Here is a 9,503-nt window from a genome sequence, read left to right as displayed (position 1 = left end):
ATATAGGTAATATTATATTTATTTGTGATTAATATTACTATTGACATAATAATATTATAATTGTTTAATAATACATGCAGGAGCTGTGCCATACAACAGATGAAAAATTAATAACTATTTAGATATATTATCCATCGACTATTGGTAAAAACTAATTTAAATAAATATATTTCATTAATCTCATCGTGTGATTTAGATTACTAAATATATATATATTTTAATATTTCTTTTTAATGTCCGTGGGTTTTAAAACAATCGCGCCTACGTTCGTCTGTCGTCGGCGGGCGGCAGGCGGTGGTCAAGTTTGCTTTTGTACATACAATCAGTATGAATTATATTATTATTATTATTATTATTTTCATTTTCATTATAAACACCAGCAAGGAAATTAAGTCATTGGCTACAGTGCGTGTATAATATAATATATACATTATACTTATACCGCATAATATAATAATAATATATACCTAGGCTGCAGGTATTGTAATCGGAATGGTGTTTTACTGCGACGACCGCGGTCGTAAATCAACCGGCTTGTTAACAACGGGGGGAAGAAATAACGATTCGGAAGGCCCCAAACGATTATGTGTTGTATTTGTGTATAGGCAATATGAAAAAGTCACCGTGCGCCGCAGATGACACGTGAAAGACCGCCAGATATGCGCACCGGATAGAAATTTACATAGCGATAGCGATATAATAGACGCGTAGACACTCTGCCTCCTCTGTATTCACCAGATATTCGTATATATAGGTACAAGTATACCCATATATCATTGAGTTATTTACGAGCTTTACGACTACCTACGATTTTATAAAATTTATTTTTTCTCGATATATATTTTGAATGATTTTCATCGCTATACAGTTTTCAAGTGCAACCACGGATTTAAAACGATGATATTATATTATTACATTGTGTTTGGAATATTTTTTTCACGAAGATTTATTTATGTATTTTTTAACGCCTTTAAAGTCAATTATACAAAAGTGGTACCGCATTATTACAAATATTTTGGTTTACAGATACGCATAAATTATAAGTACAATATTCATACCGCCAACACTTATTATACTATCCTGTCGGTTCAAACCAATAAAAACGATTAACTAATTATTATCCTATTCAAATATTTAAAATCTTAAATTCTTCACTATAGATATATCAAGGCACAATATTACAGTTATTCGACAAAATATAGATATATCTAATTGTCTACTATATAGATTTTTACCCTAACAGTATTTTTATCAGATAACCATTTTTCATCCACTTACACAACTATAATATTTTAAATTATTGTTATTTACCTACTTATCTAATATAATATATATGATATAATATCAGCGAATTAAAAAAAAAAAGATTAAATATAACACATGAATTAATTTAAAGATAAAATATTGTACAGGCGAAGTAATTTATCAAAAAAAGTCTGCAATTGAAGTTTTTATTTGACTTCGGCGTATCTATTTATAATACTTATAATATTCTGTGACATTACTTATTATTTTACTATAATTATATGCTACAGCCTATAATATTATACAGTATGCCAGTATGCATGGATTTTATTTCATTTTAATGTTTAAAATCAATAAGAAACATTTTCACCTCGAGTAAGTTTTTCGCATTTTCTTTTAACTTATTAAACTTTTCTTCCTAGAAATAAGTACATAGAAATATATTTGTATTACTATTATATATTTTTACATTATGAACTCATCAAAACAACTATTAAAATGGTTTTTAAATAAGGGTGAAAATGTACAGGTTAATTAAAAAGTGTAGACTACCAGACTGTATATTATATGATTTAAACGCACGCACAGACATAATATTTTTCATTAAATATTTGTATGGTTTGGCAATAAAAAAAATAACACGAAATATATTAAGGCACTTAAACATTAAACCTACAAAAATTTTAGAGTTTTCTAAGTTAAGCTCGAAAATAAAAATATGGTTAATGTAAAAAATTAGTTAAAATATTAATTAGGTAGACTAATAAAATAACCTATTAAAAATATTATAATATGTATTGAATTATTAAATTGCAAAACAGATTGCATGTTTTAACAATGTACAATATAATAATAAATAATATATTGTATTCTATAAATTGTATTTAAACATATGCACAAAGATTATAAAATAACTCACTTAGTAATTTTATCGAATCACTAAACATTTTACTATATAAAATAGGTACATATGAATTTTTAATATTAATTCTCGTATTTAAAATTGTCTTCGATTTATAAAAAATCAAAAAATCATAGTTGTCATTATTGAGTACAATGATGGAAAAGTCAAACTTTTAAATACGAATAATATTTGATGTGATATTTTCTAATAATTTAATAAAAATAATAGTAATATATTATGTTTATTAGTATTTATTACGGTATCGTGTTGTTAGGGTGGTGGTATATTATAATATTAGATTGGCCACCGCCTGTACGTTTTCGTGTTTTCGACACCTGATTTGTTATTATAACATCGTATTCATGTAATTATAATATTTAAAATTAAACTTCTATGATCCAATCCATTATGAAAATGAAACAACGTGTCGTAAATCAACATGACTCTTCGTTATAATGGAAAAAGACGCTCGCACTCGGGCTTGTAGTTTTGTGGTTTCGAAACAAGCCGCAACGATCATCATCTGCATATAATAATAACAAGTCACAAATTAAAGAACGATATGATATTGTATAGGTGCTGTGTTTTCCTACTAAACGATATTATAAGATAATCCGTGTCTCGGGGCTCAGAAAGTATTATTGTTTATCAATCAAATCAACACGTTAAATCCAATTATCATCTATATTATATTTATACAGCTAGTGGTTATTTTCTACGATAATTTGGCAAATTTCAGTTGTTATAGCTGTCATTTCCTGCTGAATATTATACATTATGAATTAGTATTTTACATATAAAATTTTGATTGCAATTTAAAAACCATTTATTCAGAGAATTCTGTATGTACATAATATACTGGCATGAGATATTCGTGACGCTGTGACGGTATATAATAAAAACAGATTATCTGTACGTATATAATAGTTAAATTAAACGATCAATTTGACGTACATTTTTTTCAACACTTGATAATATTATACCTACGTTTGAAAGATAAAACTATTTGATACTTGTTATTGCAGAATATGTATTATGCGATGGGTAAATTGTATAACATGTTTAGGGAAAACGATATTTGAGAAATTTAATAATATATTATATTATCTACAGTTAACTTATATTTATATGTATATTATTTGGTAAAAGTACGAATACCAGCGAAACCTATGGTACACAAAATATTCTAATCAAATCCCAATACTGATTTTTGTAGTTAGAATTTTTAAGAACGAGATCTGTTAAATTTTAATATGATAAACAATCAGTGTTGGTGAAAATCCGAAATTTCTTACCTATTGTATGATATTGATTAAAATTTGTATAACAATATTATGTATAAATTTAAAAATAATAATTAATATCAAAAAATATCACACAATTGGTAGAAAATTTCCGATTTTCATCAACACTAATCAGTTTTAAGATTTAGGTATCAAATTTTGTTTAAAAAAATCCGAACTGCAAAAATTATTCAAGGTTTTACCAAGCTATTTTGTGTATCCCATAGATTTCACTGCGGTATTCGTACTTTTACCGTAACACATACACATATGTATTCCATTAAACCTATGATATATAATATATGTCCAGTGTCCACGTATTAAGGACTAAGGTACATTAATATACATTATACAATAAGGTAATTTTTCTTAAATATTAAACACCTATATCTAAAAAAATATATAAATAAAGGTACTATACTACTATAGGTAAATATACCTACTTATAAACTGTGGGTTTTTTTAAAATTAAAACTCATACTCTAAAATCTATAGTTATAGGTACGTATATACGTAAACAATGACATTTTCGTAAAAACCTATAATCTCTAAAAATATTTGTAAGGTCTTCAATCTGGTATAAATTGCTTAATAGAAATTTATATAATTTTATATTATAAATAGTAGATATTTATATTAGATCCTGAGCGGAGCGAGGAATGTATTGATTTTACAATGATGTATGTTTTTTTGTGTCTAGGAACACATTTTGAAGCAGTAAAAATGTTTCGATTTTCAACTTCAATAACTTTTTTCGTAGAAAAATAAATTTAGTTGGTACTTTTGGGGGTTTCAGTATTTTTCTTAATAACCAGGATAAACAGACCAAAAATTAAGGAAAAATGGGAATTTTACACAAATTCAGTATTATTATTAAAATAAGTACCTAATTATTTTGTAACCATACATAGTTACCATAAAAATCTTACGTTATGTTATTAATTACATGGAATGAAATTTAAAAAAATATGTAAATTAATTTTAAGATAGTTCCTACCTATTTATACTATGAATAAAATAGAAAATATATCATGAAATATACTTAGTGATAAAGGCTGACAGATCGTTTCCACTCAGAATCGTTATTCGTATACAATGATATAATACCTATCATTAAATTAAAATTTAACGCACTCATAATAGACAATAGTGAACCACTCGATTTCTTATGTACAGCAGAGTGGTAGCGGTACATATTTGCCTACCTTTCTTGAAAATAATGATAAATAATAAGTAAAAATTATTTAAGTTTTAAAGTTTTCAAATTTAAAATAAAAATAAGTGGGAAATTTAACAGTTATTATTAAAAACTATATATCTTGTTTAATGTTCCTGTAGAAAGTTTAATATTATATTGGGTATTTCTAGAATTTAGACTCTAAAGGATGATGATTCAATACTGAAATTACATTTAAATATCATCTATAGATACATCCTGCATATAATGTAATTTTAAATATTTGGTTTTCGTATTGCATAAGAATCTATGAAATATAAAGTGTCCTGCTAATATAAAGTATAATATGTATTTCATGTAGGTACATCCTATACATATAATAAAATGTGTATACATTTTAATATTACTTATACAACTCGTTTCAGGTTAAACAATAATATTATAATAACGCGCTGATAAGTAGGTGTATTGGTATTATTTTGTTTTTTGAGAATCACACTCGTGTGGATCAAACCAAAAGATAAACACCGATCAGGACACGAACTAATCGTTTCTCACAGCTAGCGGCCTCATATATACGTTTTACCATACAGCTATAATAATAATATGTAAGTATATAATACTCGACACGCCATCGCCACGCCGCCGCAGTCCCGCCCGCACTGTAGTCTTTATATTATTATTATTTTTTTTATTATAAACATAATACATTATATCTAGTTTGGTTTATTTAATAACATATCTACTCTTTAACGCCGCTGATACCGCTGATTACGTACCCAATACACCAATATTACCTCTCATTCGGCGCAATATATCTAACCATTTAATTATTTTATATAATGTGTGTATAATTAATATACCTGACACGCGACTTCTATAACCATATTAAATGTACAACAATAGTAAATTATTATTATAAAATCAATACTATAACATGTTAATAGTTATGTGATACCTAAATATTTTCGTAAATATTTACAGACCATTTAAAATATTATATTTTTTTTATACAGCAGGTATTTACGATTGTTGATTCTTCAGGTTAAGTACCAGGTAAGGTCATCATATTTTGTCACAGAGTATTATTATTAGGTATTATATTTTTATATATTAGGATATTGCTAGTATTTATACAAAAATATTTGTATTCGATTTTAGAAAACTGTTCGAAAGAGGCGAAGAGAAGTTTTTTATTATATAAAAAATGAATTAAATTATAATTAACGTTTAGTTTAGTTTAAAAATATTTACATACAATTTATTCTATGTTTCAAAGATATTGACATCTTTAAATATTCTTATTACCTTCCGTTTAGCGTTTTATCATCTAGGTATTTAAAGTCAGCGAACGTCTAAAATATATAAAATATTATACCTAATACTGTTATAATTTTAAAATTTGATATTGGCTTTACAGTAAATATACGAGTATTTCTATATAAGACTAAATAAATGCACATACCAATTTTGGAAGAAAAAAAAGTTGTATATTTTAATAAATAATAATAAAGGTATTTTATATAATATAATACAAATCAATAATTTAGATTATTTACTTATTTTAATTATTTTCTAAAATTTTAAATTTTAAAATATACCTAAATAAATAGAAATAAATAATTTAATCAAAAATATAAATGTGTATAATTCTTAATTTAATTGTACGTAACACAATAATATACTCGTACTGTATACTATTACTGTTGCCTGTTTATTCGAGAATAAAAGTTTAAATGTTTTAAACAACTATTGAGGATCAAGGATGTCATCATAGTATTTGTTATTTCCCTCTAATCCACGCGCAACATAGCAAATTTTAAGTTTACAATAATATGACTATAATACCATATTAATTTATCAAATTAGAGTGAAATCATCTTAACAGTTAAGAACATTATCTAGGATATCTCATAAGCGTTTTATTATATTTTAAAATTAAAGCGAATTATGAGTTTTCTAAGGTGTACCTATAAATAATTTAAAATTTAAAAAACTCATAACTCGCTTTATTAGAGAGAGAACACAAATAGTGTACTGACGTCCTCTTAATATATCGGGGCAGGGAATAAGACTAGTTTAAAATAAATTCTTTAGACATAAAATATTTAATATCCTATGTTATACCTACTTACATATGTATTATATTTGTGTATTTTGTACTTTCTTATATACTTGAACATATTTCTTATAATCTTATAAGTCATAATATTATATTTTATGGGTATATTATTATATTCAATATGAATAGTAATTAATATCATAAAGATGAGGCGTGTATTCAAAATTTTATAATGACTTGCAGAAACATAATATTATACAAGAAGTGTTTATTACTTTTCTAAAGTAAAGTTTTAATAGAATCTTTAAAATATGTTTGAATTAAATGCTGCGATGTTATTATTTGTATACAGTAAGTTATAGATTCCTCGTTAATTTATTCACACACAACATTGCTCTTTATAAATACGTAATTGATTAATAAATTAATGAGTTATTATAGTTAAAGTTTATAAGATATGTTTCTATACAACTTTTTTGTGTTTTTGATAATATTATTATATTGTAAATTATTTAAACGTTAATATTATAATTCAACTCAAATCAAAATATATTTTATGAACTTTGTAATAAAATAGGTTAAATTTCTCTGGTTTGGATATTTTGAGCCATATGATAGATATATTTTAATTTACAATAATATCTTATGCAATAAAGATTATAATTATAAATAATATTAAATATATATATATATATATATTCGTTATTATATTATTAAATTTAACTAATTAGTGTCTATTGTAGTAAGGTAAACACGAACCCGGATATACTGAAAATTGCATACAAGATTCTATTCTTATATAATTAGATTTTTTTCTGAACAAGATAATCATACAACACTACAACAGTACAACACAATAGTGAAATGTGTATAACTAAAACAATAATATGAATTAAAAAAACTTAAGAACCTATCGAAGATATATAAGATATAATTTCTGAAAATCATATGGCTGTAACGACTAACGAGGTACCTATCTAAAGCTATTATTTTTGTAAATATTATTTATAAACTATAATAGACCTTAGTGAACGTTTTTATTATATAGAATAAATTATGTATTCCTATATTCATGCATTATTTTACAAAAATTATACTTTTTCATGTTTATTAATTTTCTATTAATACGTATATTAAACACTTAACAAAAAAAAAAAAATCGGTTATTTCATTAAAATATAATAAATAATTTAAATGTATTCAAAGAAATATCTACTTGTGTGTGTCTTGGGTTTAATTAAATAATTCATACACAATATGTGCAAAATTATTGATGAATGTTTATAATTATTTGAATTTTCTGCTAACCTATATATAGTACATTCCCTCGAACATACCCATTTTAAAATGAGTATTGAAAAGGAAAAACTAATTTTTCAAAAAAACAACTTAAATTCATACAGTTAAAAAACCAATGATTTTTAATTTGTTATTTATGAGCTACCTTTAAATATGAAATTCATTGAACTCTGAAAAGTTCTAGCTTGCTTGATTATTTTAATATTGATATTGATAACATATTTCTAAATGGTTGTATTAATTTAACTTATAAGGTATAATATATACTAGTATACTACAACTTATTTATGTATTAAAAGTACAAATATTTTTGTCAGAATAATATTATACTAGTATAATAGTATGTTAACTATTTATTATTTATTTAAATTTTAGTAAGAATACCATTATTTAAATTAATACTTACAATTCAATTCAGACTGAAAAATTAAACTATGAACGAAAGTAATACTTTTAATTAGTAGAAAAGTTCAACTAAATTAAATTAACTATTGACTATTGTATTAATAGTATATCGATTATAACTAGTTCTTAAATTTGTAGGTATATTATGTTATATTTTAAAAAATCGAAATAATTTACAGTATCCGATTGGCAATGACGTTTGGTAAACCTTTTAAAAAACTTTTGGTATACTTTGGTATACTACTAAATGGTTTGTATAGTTTTCAATATTTAAGTGTATATTAATTTACCCTACTCATTATTCAGAAAACATGTTTTTTATTCAAAGTGGAGTTCGAAATATAATTTATACTATAGAAAATGATGTATGGTTATTTTAAGCAGTATTAAAATGTTTTTAATTTCTCATCTGTTTTAGAAAAATAACGTTGAAGAAAATTGAATTGCAACCTAAAAGAATTAGAGTGTTTGACAAAACAGCCACACTTCTTATGTAGTATAATTACAGAAATAAAATACTCCATTCAACAAAAGACGGAACTTCCTAATGCCTAACTATACTAACACGTATACAAACAACTTTATCAAGCACAGCATAATCGTCCACTGCTTAAATTTCATTTAAGCTAAAAGTGAACTCAACATCTAGTACAAACGGACTCTTGTCTGGCCTGTTAGACTCCAGTCAACCTTGAAAAAGATAAACAAACCAACCAAGTATAGAAAGAAAATCATGAGCAAATGATGAGTTGGGGCATGTTCTGACCATCTTCCATTATCATAATACATAAAGAATCTGTAAAGGAAATTGTATTATATTATCTAATAAACGATACAAAAACATTATTGATGTTTTCTAGATTTATTATTTTTTATTTTTTAGTTTATAATTGTGTTGTATTATTAATTTAATTATACCAATCATTTTAATATTTACACAGTAACATATTATATATATTTTGTTAAAAAATATAGTTATTATTTTTATATTCATAGTTTGTGTTTAAAAATTTAGCCTTGGAATGCGAAAGATTTTAATCAAAAAATAATTAAATTTAACGAAATATGGTGTAACTTTCACTTTAAAATGTATAAACATTGCTAATTTAATATTCAGGTGAGTTTAGA

At 24.4% G+C, this 9,503-nt stretch overlaps 1 long non-coding RNA gene across 1 annotated transcript; it reads left to right on the top strand.

Annotated features, from left to right (window-relative positions):
• Nucleotides 1–5,387: 5,387 nt before the first annotated feature.
• LOC132930267 (uncharacterized) lies at nucleotides 5,388–9,236 on the top strand. The gene is made up of 2 exons (XR_009662205.1): nucleotides 5,388–5,665; nucleotides 8,794–9,236. It is a non-coding gene; the product is annotated as an uncharacterized LOC132930267 (long non-coding RNA).
• Nucleotides 9,237–9,503: the final 267 nt, after the last annotated feature.

This window comes from Rhopalosiphum padi, chromosome 4, assembly GCF_020882245.1.
Source record: "Rhopalosiphum padi isolate XX-2018 chromosome 4, ASM2088224v1, whole genome shotgun sequence".
Lineage (NCBI taxonomy): Eukaryota > Metazoa > Arthropoda > Insecta > Hemiptera > Aphididae > Rhopalosiphum > Rhopalosiphum padi.
The sequence above is the reverse complement of the archived record's forward strand: the minus strand, read 5'-3'. Positions and strand labels throughout refer to the sequence as shown.